At 37.2% G+C, this 20998-nt stretch overlaps 1 long non-coding RNA gene across 1 annotated transcript; it reads left to right on the top strand.

Moving 5' to 3' along the window:
• The first annotated feature begins 3154 nt into the window (after positions 1-3154).
• Positions 3155-14298, top strand: LOC103099435 (uncharacterized). The gene is made up of 4 exons (XR_465757.2): positions 3155-4898; positions 9347-9446; positions 10389-10433; positions 10811-14298. It is a non-coding gene; the product is annotated as an uncharacterized LOC103099435 (long non-coding RNA).
• Positions 14299-20998: the final 6700 nt, after the last annotated feature.

A 20998-nucleotide genomic window follows, 5' to 3' on the forward strand; every position in this document is an offset into this window, starting at 1 on the left:
TACTCTTTTTATTTCAAACACACATTTTGGCACTCTAACAAGGGAAACTGTATGAGTCTGATCACATAAAGTAATTTAAATGATAAACTAATATGTCTTCATTTTGGTAGAACTTGTGATATGAATGGGAAAACCTGGTAGAGAAGAGTTCAAATCTAAATTTTTGAAGATTTAAGAATGAATGGTAATTGAATGGTAAAGCCTATACTAACTGTATACTACAATATTAAAGGATTTTCAGACTATTGTCATGAATGATTGCCATCCTGGTAAGTTAAAATCAGTGTTGACCAGTGTCCTTTCTTTGAAGGTGGACCAGTGTTTTGTTTTGAAGTTCAAAAGTGCAATATTGGCTATCTTGCTGTGTGGAGAAAAAAGAATTAATGTGTTCTTTTTCAAGTTGGGATTCTATTAGAGAAGGAAAACCTGTTTAGGAGTTCAGAATAACATCTCAAGGACATTTTGCTATTGCCATAGGTCCAGTGGGTTGAGAGATCTCTTATCTCAAAGAAAGCAAATAATTAGGTGATCCTACCTCTTTCTCTCCTCTGACCTTTAGAAGTCAGAAGAGCCACTCCTAAGAACACAGCTGCTTCTTCATGATCTCCCCCCTAGCCTGCTGAAACTCATGATGAAGCCCACACTATGATAGGGCTCCCACTGTGTAAACTGTCATTTTCTAATTTGCTAGACTTTTGCTCCTAGATTGTAAGTTCAGGCCCCAACACATGGGGTATCAAACAGAGTGGGTGGGGACTTGCATCAGGAATCTATAAAATGCTTGTATCTGCACCCATATGTTGGGCCAATGCCCATTAGGGCATGACCCCTTCTCATGAGAAGATTAAACCTTGCCTCTGTTCACTTAAAAAGTCTCTATTTCTTTAAGCGATATCATCTCATACATTATTACCCCTCTACAAAACACTTTCTTTTTAAGAGATTAATAATTGTTTCTTTGCCCTCTAAGAATCTCTCCTTGGAACTTCTTCAAATAGCTGAAGAGGGTATAGTCCTTCTAATTGCTCCTTTTAGGCTTCTTAGATTCAGGAGTGAATTGGGATGTCTTTCACCTTGATATATTGTTATATTGTTTCTTTGTTTAGATTTATCATTTATTTTCATCTAACTCCTTTAAAAATTGCTTTCACTTCAGTTTTTCGTTTGACCATTTCCTACATGTAAACTGCTGCCAGGTTCCTTCTCCCTTAGCATGAATCTCTACTACTTTCTAGTCTTGCATGTTAGCATCAAAGATGAGGAGATTGTAATCTCTGTAATCTCTGACAGCTGCATTGCTATTTTTCATAGATGTTAGAAATAATATTAGATGTGTCCTAAAAATTGATGCAAGAATCCATTATGTCCAGCAACCCAAATTTATCCTAATTTGCTAGCAAGACTGCTACTTGAGGCATATTATTGAGAATTTTATTGTAATATAAACTTCTAAGCTCTTCCTTTCATCATGATTGTCAAATCTCTTATAAGGCTATTGAACCACCAGTTAGGACATCAGCACAACACAAATGGCTCCTATTATTCTCTGGATAATTATTGGGAGGGAACAACTTTTGGGAATACCCAGGTAGACCTCTGCCCTGACTCTGACCCTGATTTTTGATCTAAGTCAACTTTGAGTAAGATAAAACCATTCTGCCATTCCTTTGCCTCTCCAGCCTGTGCCTAAGCTTAAACAAGGAACTTATTTGTATCTCCTTTCTTCCTTCTCATATAGAAAACACAAGTCTTTTCTTTTACAGATAGTATACTTAGAAACATTTTTCTTGTAAGGACCTGCCTCACTATAAGGCTTTCTGTCATACATTTCTCACTTTTCTCCCCCTTATGCCTCCATCCTTTTTGTTGTCTCCTTTGTATGTGTGAAGATCAAATCCTAAATATTTCCACCCTATCCGTGTCTGTGTGAAAAGAAGATCCTTCTAGTATCTTCTCCTCACAAAGAGGAATCTAATTTCAAGATTTGCTTTAAAAGATAAATTTTAATATTGCTCTCTATCCCTAGTCTGATTTCTTTTGATGACCCCTTTGTCAGCACCCAGATTAGTAGTTTCTGTCCCTCCTCCTAAAGTGTAATTGTGCTGGTTGTGAGAGGATGTGTGTGTGGAGAAAAGGTTCAGAAATTTTCAACTGCCAAGTCTCAAATTGCAAAAACAGGAAAGCACTGTACAATTTGAGACACCTCTTGGGTAGTCATTCAGGACAAGGCATGGGGCAGGAGAAGTTTCTTTTCCAACTAGGCATGACTCAAACTGGAGTCATCAGATTGGCCAATTTTTATATCTTTAAAGCAAGAGGTTTTAACCTTAGATTAACCTTCTAAAACCTGTACTCAGGGCATTTGAAATACTGGTTTGGAAAAAGTCACTATGGGCACATTCTTATAAAATTTTCTGGACACCCAAAGCCCTTACTGTCATTTATTATTCAGCTCACACCAAAAACAAAAACAAAAACAAACAAAAACCCCAAACTGATCCTATTCCCCTGAAATTACAGAACAGACACCATAACAAAAGAAGCTGCCTCTACCAGCCCAACCTACTTTCTTTTTGACATCCCTCTTGATTATGGATTGCTCATGATATTTTTCCTGTTATTTCAAAGTTGTTAACTATCTAAATGTAATGAACTCGAAGTTCTGAAATTTTAAGTTTTGAAAGTTTAAATCCCTCCTTTTTACTTTAACGACTTTTATTTTTTGAGTTTTATTTCCAGTGAAATTATACTGGCAGAAGGACCTGTTTCGTTTCGTCCTCTGGTCATTGTATAAAAACTGTTTCCCCTTTATCCTTAAAAATCTCTTGTCTCTATGAGAAAGAATGCTATCCACATCCAGAGAACGAACTATGGGAGTAGAAACACAGAAGAAAAACAACTGCTTGATCACATGGTTCAATGGGGATATGATTGGGGATGCAGACTTTAAATGATCACCTCAGTGCAAATATTAATAATATGGAAATAGGTCTTGATCAATGACACAGGAAAACCCAATGGAATTATGCATTGGCTATTGGAGGGGGGGAAGAAAAGGGGAGGGAAAGAACATGAATCATGTAACCATGGAAAAATATTCTAAATTAATTAATTAATTAAATAAACTTAAAAAAAAAAAAACCTCTCCTCTCACAGCATATCATTTTTCAGATGTTCCACATTTTACCATTCCAAATAACTAAACTGGGATCATGCAACCACCAAGCAAAACTCCTGAGTTATAAGTGAATATTTGGCCTCTGACTCTGACCCTGCCAACTATAAAAACTGTTCCCGCAACTATGACTTGGTTAGGTATAGCATCCATTAAACCTGAAGAATCATTTAGGTGATGTGCATGTATTGTTACAGTTTTCTTCCTAGGTCACTCCTGTAACTCTGGACTATCAGCCACTAATAGTCCTCATTCCTGTCTGGGAACAGCATTCAATTACTCCACTCAGCCCATCTTCAAAGGACAGCTTTCTACAGCTACTGCCAGGGTCACTCTTTACTGTGGACAATGCTAAAGAAGAGAACATTGCCATCACCTAAGATCAACAACTGTTAAACCAGTAGTATCCATTCTTTACCAATGGTGCCTGGCACTGCTTTGCCAGCATCTCCAACCACCTGTTTTTCATTTTCTTCTCTTTCCTTTCTTCTTCTTCCCCTTCAGTTGTCAACTGTGCTCCTCCATAGGAGAATATCCCCTCTGGTCCACATGTTGCTCAGAGAGACATGCCCTCCATGCATTTAGACTATATTGGCCCATTCCAGATTTATCTGGGAAGGACTGGAGGAGAAATATAAATAGGAAATTTAATTAAGCAGCTTCTCACTTGTATTAATAATCCCTCTAATTTTATGTCTTGCAATTTGTGTAATTTGCCAGGCAAAAGTCTGTATATGTAATCAGATTAAGAATTTAGCCCCAGACCTACATGAACTGATGCAGAACAAAATAAACAGAACCAAGGGAACATTGTACACAGTAACAGCAATATTGCACAATGATCAACTGTGAAAGACTTAGTTATTCTCAGCAATACAACCATCCAGGATAATTCTGAAGGATTTATGAAAAAGAAGGCTATCTATCATCAGAGATCAGAATGCCTATCAAAGAATACTATTTTTCACTTAATTTTATTTGTGGTTTTTAGTTTGGGTTTTTATATGAGTATTCTCTTACAATAATGACCAATATGGACATATGTTTTGCATGATAAGGCATGTATAACAGATCAAATTGCTTACCACTTCTAGGAGGGTGGAAGGAAGGGAGAGGAGGAGACAATTTGGATCTTATAATATTGGAAAGCATATTTTGAAAATTGTTGTTACATGTAATTTTGGAAAATAAAATATTTTTAAAGTAATGTAATCCCAAGGCAGTACCTGAGTACTATCAGTTTGTATGTGTATTACTATATTAATCAGAAATGTATTGCTATATTCATCCTATTAAATTGATTCATGTAAGAGAGCTGACAGACCAGAAGTTCCTGAAGACCATGCAAGATGGGAGGAAATCTGAGGGGATTGGGGATTTCCCAAAAATGGTGTTTGGGTTGTATTATATCAAGAATGACCCCTGTAAATCTTCCTTCTCACTTTGGAAATTTCTTTTTTCCTTTAAAAATCTGTCAGTGATGATGATCAAGGTCTCAGACTTTACTTAGGATATTAGTAGCCTCTGACTTATTTACCTTACTCAAAGAGTATTTTGGCCAGTCTTTTTCCTTCAATTAGGTAAATTAATTTGGATAGGATTGTGATTTCAATGATATTGGCTCAGCCTACACTGATTTATATTTTCTACTTGCTTAGGTCTGACTTCATCTGTGTGAAAAGTGTTTTGTAACTGTGTTCATATCATTTCTGGAGGGGCTTTGGTAAGAATATTTCTAGGTATTTTATATTGTCTACAATTATTTTAAATATATATATATATATATTTCTATCTCTTGCAATAGAACTTTGTGGTAAATAGAAATACTTGTGATTTATGTGGGTTTATTTTTTATTTGGCAACTTGGCTATAGATGTTAATTATTTTGATTCATTTTTTTGTTGATTCTCTGAGGTTTTATATATATATATATATACATATATATATATACCATCATATTATCTATGAAGAGTTATAGTTTTATTTCCTCATTGCTTATTTTAATTTCTTAAATATCTTTTTCTGATCTTATTGCTATAGCTAGCATTTCTAGTATAATATTAAATACTAGAGGTGATAATAAATTTCCTTGCCTTAACCTTGATCTTATTGGGAAGGATTATAGTTTATCCCCATTACAAATAATGCTTGCTCATGATTTTAGATAAATGCCTTTTATCTCTTTAAGGAAAGCTCCTTTTATTCCAATGATTTCTAACATTTTTATAAGGGATGGGTGTTATATTTTGTCAAGAGCTTTTTCTGCATCTATTAAGATAATCATTTGGTTTCTATTGGTTTTGTTATTGATGTGGTCAACTACTGATAGTTTTCCTAATACTGAACCATCCCAACCCTCATGGTTTAAAACCCACCTGGTCATACTGTATGATCATTGTGATATAATGCTGTGATCTTCTTGCTAGTGTTTTATTTAAAATTTTTGCATCAATATTCAATTAGAGAGGTTGATCTACAGTTTTCTTTCTCTGTTTTAACTCTTCCTCATCTAGATAGTAATATATTTGTATCATAAAGGGAATTTAGAAGAATTCCTTATTTTCCTATTTTCCCAAATAGTTTATGTAGTATTGCAGTTAATTATTCTTTAAATGTTTGGTAGAATTCATTTATGAATCCATCTGGCCCTTGGGGTCTTTTTCTTAGGGAACAGTTTGCTCAATTTCTTTTTCTGTGATGGAGCTATTTAAGCTATTTCCTCTTTTGTTAATCTGGGTAATTCATATTTTTGTAAATATTCATCTATTTCACTTATATTGTCAGATATAGTAACATATATTTGGGCAAAATAACTCCCAATAATTGTTTTAATTTCTTCTTCTGGCTATGATTTCACCTTTTTTATTTTTGATACTGTTAATTTGGTTTTCTTCTTTCCTTTTTTGAAATAATTTAATCAATCATTTATTTAATTTTTTTTTTACATAAAACCAGCTCCTTGTTTTATTAGTTTAATCATCTTTTTACTTTCAATTTTATTTATCTCCTTTGTTTTTCAGGATTTCCAATTTGGTGTTTAATTGGGGATTTTAAATTTCTTCATTTTCTATTTTTTTAGTTGTCTATACTGAAATAGGTGGGTTAATAAGAGTTTGAACTACGTATATATATATATATATATATACACATATACATGTGTATATATATATATACACACACACATATGCATATATATATATATATATATATATATATATATATATATAAAGCAAAAGAACAGATTTATTTAACTAAAGAGAGAAGGAAAAGGGGATCAGGGAATATCAAACTTTACACTCAAATCAGAGACTAAAACCCTAACCTCCTTTTATACCTATTTTAAACTAACTACTTAATTATTAATTAATATTGGGGAGGGTTTGGTAGGAGCAAGAGTAAAGGTCAAAGTTAATCTCACACAACTGGAGTCCACTTTGGGTCAAGCTGAAGTCCCAGTATGTAAAGTAGGACTGCAGGAATCAGGATCAGAAGGGGAGTGATGGATTAACACACACCGTCCACTGGTGTAATGTTATTCACTATCTATGCCACTTCCTTAAGATGATTTTGATTGTAGGAAGGTCCAGTCTCCCAGCGACTTCAAGTCTCCCTCTCTCCTCCAGAGAAGAAATCCAACTGCTTCTAGAAACTGCCTGTGTTATCAGTCCCTCAGCTCCTGAGAGCTCCAGAATGTTGGCCTGCAGGATCTCCTGCTTTCAGCTTGCTCCTGCTAAAATTCCTTACAACAGTTTCCCCCATTTGCACAAAGCTGGAATCATATTGAAAACAATATTTTGGCATTTGTGCACTAAATTATATTTTTCTTAAACTAAAATTTCTATCCAAAATAATAAACAACCTACACTCATCTATCTTATCCTATTTAATACTGTCCTATTGTAGGGATTTAATCAAGGAAAGGAAAAAGGGAAAGTATATAATGAACAATTATAAAGTTCAAAATACAGAGCAAACATATATGCAAAAAACAAAACAAACAAATAACATCAAAATCAAAAAACAAACAGAAATTCATAGAAAACATTAAAATCACAAAATACTACTCTTATCAACTAATACAGAAAATTCTACTAGTATTGTAATGCATAAACAGCAAACTTAGACAAAACTTTTTGAAAAATAAAATAAACACAACATTACATAGGTTTAAAAAAAATTAAACCAAACAATCAAACTTACTTATGCAAAATACATTTAACAATAGATGAAAATGAAACATAACCATATTCTATGTTAAGAATTTAGGAAATATTATCTATGTACATAACTTTTACATACATACATATATACATATACATACATACAATATATGCCATACACATATGTATATGTACTTCATATTTCTACATGTTACATATATACATACAATACAATTAATTTTCCAATCCTGACTGTAATATACACTTTATATATATTTACATATGTATTTACATTTTGCATGATATGTGATGTTATGTCATGTGTACTATGTATGTTGATATATATGTTACAATGTATTTTGTAATATAAGTCAGTGTCTTACCTTATTTTATCAATCTTAAACTCTAATCTGTCTAACTACAGCCCTATCTTAATAAAATCTCCTAAAACTAATCTTATCTACCTATACTATTACTATTCTAAACTAAGTAGCTAACTATTTTTGTAAGTAACTACTTTATGACTAACAATAACATTGTTAGTATCTAGCTATACATTCTTTCACTCATTCAACTAGTGATTCAATGTATCCTAACCATATTTATGCTTTTATGTATACATGTTTGTTATGTTGTTATTCACGCTGTTATGTTGTTTTGTTAGTGTTGTGCCAGTGTTATTGTTGTGTTACTGTTGCATGCAATATACTTACCACATCTTCAAATTATTCCTTCTCTTCTCATCTTGTTTGAAGAATTCTTTCCCTCCAGAATCCATGGTAATAATATGTATTTACAAATGCTTATGAATATATGTTATGTTATGTTATGTTATGTTATGTTATGTTATGTTATGTTATATTACATTACTCAAATTCTTTAGATTCATTAGTCCATTAATCATTTGATCCTCTTCATTGAAAATTCCCTGCAAAGTCTTTATCTGCTTAATATTTATAAGTCTTTCAGTCTTTTACAATGTCCATCAATTTTCTGAATCCTCCTCTTCATCTGCAATGTCCTCTTCCATCTGAATGTCCTCTTCCACTGGAATGGTCCTCTCCTTACTGACCTTTTTGACTGCAAACTCTATTTGACTGATGAATCTCCTTCATTTTCTTCTCCAACAATTTGTACATTTTCATTATCAATTTCATGAGCTAATTTAATATGTGAGCTATGATTCCACAAATCTCTCCCTAATACTTTCACTGAAGATGGTGATCACCCATATGTCCACTAACTACTTGACTGTACTTAGGTCTCACTCCTGATTTTACCCACTCTTGCATTGTGTTCAAATCAGGTACTTGAGCTCCCTGACAGCAAGCATTTTAGCAATTATTACTATTTCTTCTCTGATAATTATTTATTCCAATTATTGTTATTCCATCCATTATTATACTGCCTATTATATCCATTATTCTGATTAAGTTGCCTAGAAAATTTTCCTCTGAATCTACATTCCATCATAAAATGTCCTACTCAATTACATAAGAAACATCTTGGAGGTCCAGATCTCCTTTCCCTTGGCCTTTACTGATTGTTTGGTTGCACATATCTAAGTCCTACCACTGCTTTTATTTCCTTTTTTTCACTATTCTTTGAATTACTTTCAGCATCCCTTAATTTTTTCTCAAATCCTCAGTTACTGTATCACTGTCTTCATATCTATCATCATTATCCATGCATAAATAAGTTGCTTTTCTCTTTAAATCTTCCAAACCCATCTCTTCCCAGTATGGACAATTGTTCTTAAAAAATAACTTTATCTTGGGACAGGCATTTTTAACAAATAATCTCTTGGTGTGGGCAATTGTATCATCAGCCAACACATTGAGTTCTAATATGAATTCGGCAGCATCTGTTAATCTTTCTAAAAAATTGGTTGGTGATTCATTCTGTTTCTCCTTTATATTTTCAAATTTGAACCAAGCATTTGGGCATTTGGAATGTCTTTTCATTACTTCTATGATTGACCTCCTGACCTGTTTCATCCTTCTATAATCAGGGCCTGAATTCATATCTATCCCTTCAAAATCCTGTGGCCATGGGATTAAAGATGGATCATTTCTGGTCTCTTCTATGAATTGGTTCCTCTCTCTCTCTCGGTAAGTAATTCCTTAGTCAGTAAGAAAAAAATAAGCGTAGTCCAGGTCAAAGATCTCAATCACCCTCTGAAATTCCTTTACCACTTTATTGGAAAGGTTCATTGGAAAAGGAAGGGGTTCTACATCTGATAGTTTCTAAATCCTCAGGAGTAAGTAACTTATGTGTTTTAACTTTATATACTTCATCCTGAGCCACAACCAGTATATCTCTTAGAGGGAACAAAGAAACCTGATTCTTATTACATTGAGAATTCTCCCTTTCCAATCTGGACATTAAATCATGTAAAACACCATTATTTAAAATCATTTTCTCCTTCATACATTGTTCCATTGCTTCTATTTTATCCTTCATTGCCATTAGTATTTGCTTCATTTCAGAATCCCTCCTTATCCATTGCACAATTGCCCTTAATTTGTAACCAACACCAAAAAACAAGAATCTGCATTTGTATAACACAATTAAACATAAACATATTAACGGTACATAAGCCAAAACAGTTCTTAAAGTCAATGACATCACCAGTTCCATCCATTCATAACCTAGGATAATGTAACAGAAATGAGGGAATAGGGTGAAAATCCCATAAGGGATATGCAGGAAACAATCCCCCCCCCCAAAAAAATAGCATTTGTCATGTCTCCTGACATGATGCTCAATGTATACAGGAAGTTCTTATATAGAACAGGATGTGTTATTAGTATCCACCTCAATTTCCAATAACAATCACCAAATAATAGAACTAGAAAAAAATTCCTCCTAATACATGTGCTTTAGGTCTTTAAATAGTCTATTTAATATTTAAACCTCTCCCTGTGTCCATCAAAAGTCAGAATTCCATGTCCCAGGACCTTGGAGAGCAACCAGGTGCTGGGAAGGACAATGGAATGTTGCAAGATTCCCTGTCAATTGTTATAAACTACTTCTAATCTGCTCTGACCTAGGCCAATTTCTGTGGATTCGACCTACTGACTCGCCAAATGAAATAGGTGGGTTAAATAAGGGTTCAAACTAAATATATATAACATAAGAACAGATTTATTTAACTAAAGGGAGAAGGGAAAGGGGATCAGGGAATATCAAACTTTACACTCAAATCAGAGATTAAAACCCTAACCTCCTTTTATACCTATTTTAATCTAACTACTTAATTACTAATTAATATTGGAGAGGGTTTGGTAGGAGCAAGAATAAGGGTCAAAGTTAATCTCACACAACTGGAGTCCACTTTGGGTCAAGCAGAAGACCCAGTATGAAGAGTGGCAATGCAGGAATCAGGATCAGATGGGGAGTGATGGATTAACACACACTATCCACCAGTGTAATGTTATTCACTATCTACTTCAAGTCTCCCTCTCTCCTCCAGAGAAGAAATCCAACTGCTCCCAGAAACTGTGTGATCAAGTTCTCAGCTCCTGAGAACTCTGGAATGTTGGCCTGCAGGATCTCCTGCTTTCAGTTTGCTCCTGCTAAAATATCTTACAACAATGCTTAACAGGTATATCTCATTTAATTCTTTCCCTTCCTGTGTTCTTTTACAAGTCTATATTTATGCCTTGTGGGGAATAGTAACTGCCAAAATAACAACTGATGTTCATAGATCATAGTTACTCAGCCCACTGGACTCTCTACCAAATATATCCACCCAAAGGCTTGTTAGATCTGTTTGTGATTTCAGAATTGTTTAGAGATTCATTAGTAAATATGTGTGGCTTTTGATCCACAGCCCTCCAAAGATTTTGAGCTATAAGATTGGCCAGTATAACATGTAGGTTCTCTCTTTGGTTATTAATGTCACCTGAACTTATGACAGGAAATTGCTAAGATACATTTGGCCCATATTTGAGTTTTCTTAATATGTGGATAAAAAGTAGGTCCCATCTCATATTAGTACAATGACTTGTACCAATACAAACAATTGAGAAAGCTCATGAAAATGTACTCTGGTACAATTTTCATTTTCTCCATAGAAAAGGCAAATGACAAAAAGGAGGCACAAAATCTATACACAGATAGAAAAAAACTTACAAAATAATCAACTGATCAGCTTCCCTTGGAAATGAATTGAACTTGGGACTAGCGATAGTTTATTGCCTCTGGGAAGGTGGAAGGGTGGGAGGTAGAGAGAAACTGTGTTAGAAAACAAATACCAAAAATTATTTCACATTTAATTGGTAAAAAATAAAACATTACTGAAGGAGGGGAAAAAGGGAGTGAGAGAGGGAACATGAGTTTGGGAAAAGCCTTTAACATTCTGGTGAGTGTCTATTTACCAGAGTAATTACACTGTGTGCCCCAAGATTCAAGAGTTCCACCCTGTGGTTTAGATAACTTTTGGAAGGTAAATGTATTTTTAGTGCTATGGAACAAGCAATCCTCCTTCCATTCATTGGACTTACACTGTAACTCATTACAGCAGAGGTAGTGAGGTTGTTATGATTAAAATTATCTCAAGAGACTGATTTTGGGGTAAGAATATCAGTTCATTGATTAGGTAGGTGAGCATGGTAACCAATATAGTGACACAAATCAGTGACCCTCTTGAATGACTGGAGACCCTGAATTTTGATCAGAAAGCTCAATAAATAGAAATTTATGAGTCTGTTGTGGGGGGCTTGAGGAGAACCTCCTGGGTTTAGGAAGGCTACTCTTTACAAGAATACAAGACTCCAAAACTTAGCTTAGAAATAAAAATATAAATTTAGTAATTTAGAATTCATGTTGAATTTGACTGGGAGGACAGCATAGATGGAAATCTGTCTCCCAGAGGACATCACTTCTTTCTCTTTACAACAGGTGATAGGTGATTTGGAGAGGTATGCACTCAGGCACAAGGTGGGGGAGGGGGGGCTGGTCATCCGACCAGGGTTAGATCCCTTCCCCTTACCAAAATTAATCCTTCTTCTATATGTACTTTTATCCTATACACTCCCACTTTCTCCAACAGAATGTCCCTATTACAATCCTTTATTTTTCTTTTCTTCAACTACTGACTACATACTAGCTACTTCCCTGCTTCCTACACAAATGCCCATGTCTCTCTTATCCTCATCAATCTTACCATCTTAACTAGCTATCATCCTATATCTCTCCTTCCTCTCATGGCTAAATTTCCTTGGGAAATCCATGGTTTAGCGACTCCTCCATGGGAGTTCTACAACATTTATCTGTGGTTAATAACCTGAGGTGGAAAGAGGAGGTTGAGGAAATGGGAGAATAATAATGACTCAAAGACAAAAGTAGAAACACATGGAGAGTAACTTGAACTCCGAACTCCGAGGAAATAAGAGGATTAAGAGAATAGGTGGGGAGTATCAACCCCTTGATACTCCTATAGACAAGAGAGTCTGCTTTGGGGGCAACAGCGTCCCTAGGAAAAATGGGGAGTCTCAACTCCTTGGTGCCTCCTATAGCAATAGGAGGCACTGGGGGCAACTGCAGTGCTAGAAAAAGTGTGTGGGGGGTCTCAACTCCTTGGTTCTCCTATAGACAATAGAGTCTAAGCCTTAGTAGGAGGCACTGGGGGCATCCCCGTTGCTAGGAAAGAGATACAGTGAAGCAAGAGAGGTAGGAGGAGAGGAGGGAACAGAGGGCAAGAGAGCTAGAGAGAGTCAGACTGAGAGAGTGGAGGAGGAAACAGAGGAACAGAGGAACAGGGGAACAGGGGAACAGAGGAACAGAGAGAGTTCGCGCTTTTTGCCCAGAATTTATTGAAGGTCTTAGGAATGTGGATCAACGAATACATAACATGACATAGGTTTTAACATTGGTCGAATTGACAAAGACACGATCAAAGAGGTGGGGATTAATCCAACCGCTCGGTTTGCAAATGAGTGTAGTCTGAGCGGAGGCAGCATGGCCCTGAGGCAGCATGGCTGCCAAGACCCAGCTCATGAATTTGCCCTTCCTTTGCTAGTGCTTCCACCTGTCCCTTACCATACAATGACCATCAAGAGGTCTGACCATGTGCCTGGTAATGCAATATCAATACATCAATCATACTTCCCAGATGCTAACATGACTCTATGCTACACATGATATCCTCCAAGATTCTGTCCTAAGTCTGTTCTCTTCTCACTTAATGGTCTCATCAACTCCCCAGAATTCAATTTTCATCTCTATGAAGATGATTCCCAAATCTATAAATACATTTGAACACTTTCCTTCCTCTCCTCTCTCTTCTAAACAATCTGGAGGGCAATTTGGAACTATGCCCAAAAGGTGCTAAAAAACTGTCTGCCCTTTGACCCAGCCATAGCACTGTTGGGTTTGTACCCCAAAGAGATAATAAGGAAAAAGACATGTAGAAGAATATTCATAGCTGCGCTCTTTGTGGTGGCAAAAAATTGGAAAACGAGGGGATGCCCATCAATTGGGGAATAGCTGAACAAATTGTGGTATATGTTGGTGATGGAATACTATTGTGCTAAAAGGAATAATAAAGTGGGGGAATTCCATGGAGACTGGAACAACCTCCAGGAAGTGATGCAGAGCGAAAGGAGCAGAACCAGGAAAACATTGTACACAGAGACTGATACATTGTGGTACAATCGAAGGTGATGGACTTCTCCATTAGTGGCAATGCATTGTCCCTGAACAATCTGCAGGGATCTAAAAAATACTATCCACAAGCAGAGGATCAACTGTGGGAGTAAAAACACCAATGAAAAGCAACTGCTTGACTACAGGGGTTGAGGGGATATGACTGAGGAGAGACTCTAAATGAACACTCTAATGCAAATACCAACAACAGGGAAATGGGTTTGAGTCAAGAACACATGTGATAACCGTGCGTCGGCTATGGGAGAGGGAAAGGTGGGGGTGGGGGGAGGAAAAGAAAATGATCTTTGTTTCCAGTGAATAATGTTTGGAAATGACCAAATAAAATAATGTTTAAAATAAAAAAAAAAAGAATAGAGGACAGTGTAATATTACTTTCAGTCCATCCTGGGCTTTGTTTAGCCTTTTAAAGAATAAATGCTTTTTTTTTTTCAAATGAAGGTCTTCCTTCTCTCTTTCTCATCTCCCCTTGCCACATCCTCCACTGAGAAAGAAAGACAAGTAAAACCCTTCTTACAAACAGGGTAACACAGCTAGGAAGTATCTGAGGCAAGAATTGAACCCAGGACCTCCTATCTCTGGGCCTGACTCTCAATCCACTGAGCCACTTAGTTGGCCCTCACTTGTTTTTGCTTTTTAAACTTGACTCTTAAGAGTTATAAACATAAATCATCATATTAGCTATTAAAGGTGATAATTTTTTGCTTTCTTTGTTTCCTCTTTGCCTATGCTTATTGCTTCAATTTTATTGGGGGTTTTTTTTAGCTTATTGATATAGCTAGCCTTTTTAGAACTATCTTGAATAGTAATACTGATAATAGACATCCCTGCTTTACCCCTAATCTAATTGGAAAGGCCTCAAGTTTATCCCTATTATATATAATTCTGGCTCTTAGTTTTAGATAGATACTCCTTATATTAAAGAAAGATCCATTTAGTCCTATGTTTTACTGTGGTTTTTTTAAAACCCTTAATTTCTGTCTTAGTAACAACTGTAAAACAGAAGGACAAAGAATAAGTGACTTGATCATACTCACACAGTTAGGAAGTATTTGAGGCCAGATTGGAACCCAGGTCCCCCTAACTCAAGGCTTAGCACTCTATCCATAGAGCCACCTAGATGACCTTTTTTTAGTGTTTTTATTGAATGGTTGTTGGGTCTGGTCATAAACTTTTTCTGCATCTATTCATATAATCATATGATTTTTTATTATTCTTATTATTAATGTTGTCAGTTAGGTTTATAATTTCTCAGTTTTTGAAACAACCCTATATTCCTGGTGACATGGTAGTATTGCATTTAATATTAAGATTAAGATAGAGAAGGGAAGAAAATATAGTCAGGATAGGGGTGATGGCTGGGAAAATAACTGAGGGGAGGTAGGTATGGAGATAATAGTTAGCACAAAGAGCAGGAAGAGAGGCTATAGGCATAGGGAAAGAAAGAATGATAAAGCATTTCCTGAGAAAGAAAATTTGGAATTTATGATCATGAGAGAGAAAAATGGTGGGTTATGGTAAGATCAAGAGTATAACCATTTTGGTGTATGGTTGAGGAGTAGGCAGGTCATAGGAATCAAGTAGCAAAGTAATTGAGAAGTTAAGGAGTTTGTGTAAATATCAGTATGTATATTAAAATCCTCTAGTATGAGGACAGGAGATGGGCAGATCAGGCACTGAACTCACTGAGGAAGGAAGGAAAATGTCCTGAGGGGTTATCAGATAATAGTTGCTAGAATTTGGATAAATTTGAGTAATGATGAATTTGAATAGTGTGAACTTGCAAAGGTAGAGAATTTGTTTAGTGATAGTAACAAAATAGTCTGGAAATTGAAATGGGGAGTAAGGGATATTTTGATGCCTCTTCCCCAACATCTCCCCCAACCAATCAGGGGCATGAAAGAAAAGTATAATTGATATGATAGAAGGAAAATAGTTTTATGAACAAAGGTCCAGGTTTCAACAAAAACTGTAAAATGAAAGGAGTGAGAAAGGAAAATATTTGATATGAAAGAAAATTAGTTCATAGTAGAGTAGGTTTTCCAGAGGGCAGGATGGAAGAGAGAAGATTTGGAATGTGTCATGCCTGAAGTAAGGTTTAGGTGGATGGGAGTAGGGCCTGGTCATTTGAGGATGGAGAATGGGATTTACACATCTGAAAGCTGGGGTTCAGAGTCATTGGGATGGGGCAGGTGTAAGGTAGAGAAAGTAGGCTGATTGTTGAGGAGTGAATTCCAGGAAAAGAATCCATTGTTGGAGAGAGATCTGTCAAAGGAGGCACATTATTACAAAGTTTGAGGTCCTCCCTTTATTTATGTTCAACTTCATGGCATGTGTTGATGTATCCTGTGAGGTACCAGGAGACCCACTTCCCAGCAGGCATGATTTAGAAGATGTTTAGGAACCTCACCAATAGGTTTTAGTGCCTTGCTTGCCCTGGAAAAGACTGGCTGACATGCTCACCCAATCTTCTCTCCCTAAAGCAGTAACATTCATATGTTCATCATTACTTCCTCAAGAATATTATAATAGATTCCTAATTGATATTCTTTCCTACATTATCTTTCTTACATATAACCACCAAAGCAATTTTCTAAGAGCACTAGTTTTATCTTGTCATGCTACTCAGAAACTATTGTGAAAGGATCAATAACCAAAGGACTATTCCGGCTTTTTAATCTTCCTTGTAGCTATAAAGGGAGCACTAGCCTTGGGACTCCTACTTCTTTCTCTGCTTGGCAGGTTTCTAAGTGAGAGAAGGTCTGGTGGCTATTGTCCTTTTACCTTTGTTCCCTTTCCAGCAGCCTGAAAAGAGATCAAGAACCTCTTGGCTCTGCTCTTAAACTTGTCCCTCTCTGCATCTAGTGACCGTATATGTGTGCCTCCTGCTTGGCATTGTTCACTGACCTGGATCAGCTCTGAAATAAGCTGAGCCAAATATCAAAGGCCTGGCTTCTTTGTGTCACTACCCTGTGTCTTGAATCCAGGCAAGCCTCAGTGGGTCTAGGAGAGGCAATTTATAGGAATATTTGTATGCCTTATATTTTTCTTCTGTTTTTTAAAATCCTCATCTTCTGTCTTGGTAATAACTTTAAGACAAAAGAGTTGCAAGGGCTAGGCAATAGGGTTAAGTGACTTGCCCATCTGGAGCCATGTTTAAACCTAGGCCTCTTGACTCCAGGCCTGGCACTCTATCCACTGGATTACTAGCTGCTCCCTTGCCTTTTATTTTTAGGAACATTATGATCAGTTATATTGTTGTAGTATATAGGTATCATAATTGATAGATTTGCATATCTATGAACTGTGGCCTCAGAAAAAAACAGCCCTTACCTTTTGTCTTAGAATCAAAAGTATCAGTTCCAAGGCAGAAGAGTGGCAAGGGCTAAGAAATGAGGGTTAAGTGACTTTCCCATGGTCATACAGGTAGGAAGTGGCTGAGGCCACATTTGAACCCAGATCCTCCCATCTCTAGGCCTGGTTCTCTCTCCACTGAGCTACCTACCTGCTCCTTGGTAGCTCAGTTGTTGGGTTTTTTTTCTAGTTTAGTGCACATGTTGTTGACCTACAAATTCCCCTATCGTCCATATTCTGATAATCTCTATTAAATACTTCTCTCTTGAGAGTGTCAACATGGAATCTAGAAACCCCAAACTTGTAGTCTAGTAAGATCTGATGAACCCCAAGTTTTAGGACCAGATTATAAATTGGAGACCCCAAAGTTTGTACTTGTTCCCTATTCCTCTGAGAATCCACCCTGAAGGGAATCTCAGGCTACCAGTTTCAGACTGAATAATGAATCCTATTGTATCAGAGACCCTTTCCCAAGAAGACACATACCTGGGCAGGGACCACCCTTTTAGTATCCATTGTAAGCAGCCCCTTCCCTTATGCTCTAGCCCAGGGGTCCCCAAACGTTTTACACAGGGGACCAGTTTACTGTCCCTCAGACTGTTGGAGGGCCAGACTATAAAAAAAAAACTATGAACAAATTGGTATACCGCTGTCTGGGATAGCAGAGGCTACAGTGCTGGCTGTGATGGGTCTGTCGCACCTTGCACAGGCCCATCACCACCACCATTATACCAGGCAGCAATATACACAGTGCAGAATCCCCTCCCCGAGATCTCCGCTCACCATGCTGACATCTTCTATTGTGCAGCCACATAATCCTTTGTGTGGGCCTCGTTCTTACTCAGTTACTCTCAGAACAAGGCGCCACCCAAAGGATTATGTCACTGGAAGTAGTACTGTAGATGAGCAAGGCTGGGCTTTGTGGCGCTGCTCCAGGAGCATCAATGAAAGAAGTGCCCCTTCTGGAAGTGTGGTGGGGACCAGATAAATGGCCTCAGGGGGCCGCATGTGGTCCACAGGCTATAGTTTGGGAACCCCTGCCCTATCCTCTAGCTATGATTCTTTTCCCAAGCTTGATTGTATTCTGTCAGCATAGTTTGGATACTCCCATTTCCTTGTAACCTTTGTAATGTCAATCAATCATCTTTCCCTGTCCCTGGATCCTCCAAATGGTATATAGGTTCCCCAAATTCTTTTGTTCCTTGGAGTTGTCATCTAGTGTGGTGGTACTCCCAGGGATAATGTCCCCAGGGTCCAGGGTGTAAACCCTGTAAAAGTTGTGGCACCAGACTCTGAGTAAAGGGTCAAATATTGGACTTAACTCTATCCTGATTAAACAATGGTTTTTCTGACTACTTTGATAGTTCTGTGTTATTTCCAAGTTAACAAGAACAGTATATATAATTTTTTTCCTTGATATATATATATACATATATATATTCAGGAGAGGTGTGATAAAGGATCTGAACTAGGGAAGAGTCTCTATGAGAGAAGAGAGAAATAGACAAATACAATAGGATAAAAGAATTGTTGATTTGGAGGTAGGAGAGATCTCCAAGGTCACTGAGTCCAGCCTCCTCATTTTACAGACAGAGGTAGGATGGACAAGTCTTGACAACTGGTTGGATAGATGAAAGAGCCAAAGATGACTCCAAAGCTCCAAATTGAGTGAATGGAAGAATAGTGCAATTTTAAAAACTAGAGCGGGACATGGTATAAGTTTCAGGAGCCTCTGGTTGATCCAAGTGAAGTCCAGCAGAAGGTTAGCAAACTATATAGATGTGGGAATCATTTGCTTAGAAATTGTAATTGAGTGGCACCTGATGATATTGCTAAGGTAGAAGGTATAGAGCAAAGAGGACCCAGAATCATTCTACAGTAAATAAACATTCATTAAATGGTTATTGTGAGCCAAGCACAGTGCTAAGTGCTTAGGGATACAAAGGAAAGCAACCACTATCTTTGACCACATGGAGCTGTGTGTGAAAGAAAGAATAACCTGTTCTGAAGAGAATCAAACTTGATTTTATTGCTGTTGTCAGCAGGGGAACTCCACCCAAAGAGACAGAGATACCCAGAAGTAACAAAAGGACAAAGCTTATATATGTTTAAACCAAGAAGGAAAGGGAAGGTTTCAGGCAAAAGGAGATTGAGAAAGGATGATGCAAGAACTGAATTATTTTAGATGAGATATCTTGTCCTGAATAACCAAGGATATTCCTGAAATTAGGGAATCTTAAAAAGTCTTCCTGGTCAGATGTTATTATACAGGATGTTTTCTAGTGGAATAATCATCTGGGTAGTAAATTTGGCAAGGAAATCCTTTAATTGGTAAGCCATTGCTTAATATCAGATAGAGGGAGTTATGCTCAGTTTGCGATCCACAATTCCTCACTTTATACCTTAAGGCACAACATTTGTTCCCAGGGATAATTTGGCTTATAAGCATGGATTAGTGAGGGGAAAATTGGACTGTGTGAGGTGGAAATGGAAGGTGTCAGAATTCAGTGTCTCATCAAACTAATCTCACTGAGTCACTCCAGGGGTATTCCAGTAGCTGAGGATTTCAGTATCACCCCTCTTTGGTGCATGTGAATGGGCTACCCTAACCCATGTATGCAATGACAAACAGGGTCTGGCCTTGAATACTCAAAGTCTATCAGAGCTGAGAAAAAATTCCAGGGAAGGTCCAGGAGGCCTGTTCAGGGCCCAAGGTAGTTGCTTAAGCTGTTGACATGGGCATTGTACCCCCAGAAACCTAGGCGAGCTATTATCAGGGAAACTCCCTTGCCCTTGTATCCTAGTGACTCTGAACTTAGAAACATCCAGTGACTCCCCTAGGGTCCTGAGATGTTTATCCTCTTTGATAGTCCTCTAGATTTAAGAAGGACAAATAGATGAATCTTTATGCCTCCAGGCAGACCCCAGTCAGATGACCACCTCACCCCACCAAATGCCTGAGGGACTAACACACTATAGGTCACATCCACACCATGGATTTACATAGCATCTGTTGTGAAGAGTATAAAATCCCCAGAACTGATGTCATCTGGGGGACAGCTTTTCCATCCATACTGTCCTCATGGAGGAACAGCTTTTCCATCCATGCTGTCCTCCCAGGAACTGCTCCCCATCTTGCTGTTCCACCTTGCTATCCTCCTGGTCATTCTCAACCTTACTCCCTAAATTAATAAATTTCTCTTTTTGTTTTTAAGCTAAGTATTGGAGTCTTGCGTTCTTACAAAAGGTATCCTTCCCAAACCGCAGGGGTACACATCTGAACCCCATAACACTGTGACCAAGCCAAAAAGCAAAGGCAAGGGATCAGAACTGAGCATAGGAAGAGGGGTGACCAAGAGGATAGAAAGCTAGGGTTTGAGTCAGGAAGACTCATCTTCTTGAGTTCAAATCTGGTCGCAGGTACTTTCCAGCTATGTGATCCTGGGCAAGTCACTTAATCCCGTTTGCCTTAGTTCCAAATCTGTATAATGAGCTGACGAAGGATGTGGCAAACTATTCCAGTAGTTTTCAAAAAATTTTTCATTGCATATAAAAACAATTTTAATAACCATTTTCTAGTTTGTGATCTGAATTTTCTCCCTCCTTTCATACCCTCACCATTCCCCAGACAATAAATAAG

This window comes from Monodelphis domestica, chromosome 3 (assembly GCF_027887165.1).
Source record: "Monodelphis domestica isolate mMonDom1 chromosome 3, mMonDom1.pri, whole genome shotgun sequence".
Lineage (NCBI taxonomy): Eukaryota > Metazoa > Chordata > Mammalia > Didelphimorphia > Didelphidae > Monodelphis > Monodelphis domestica.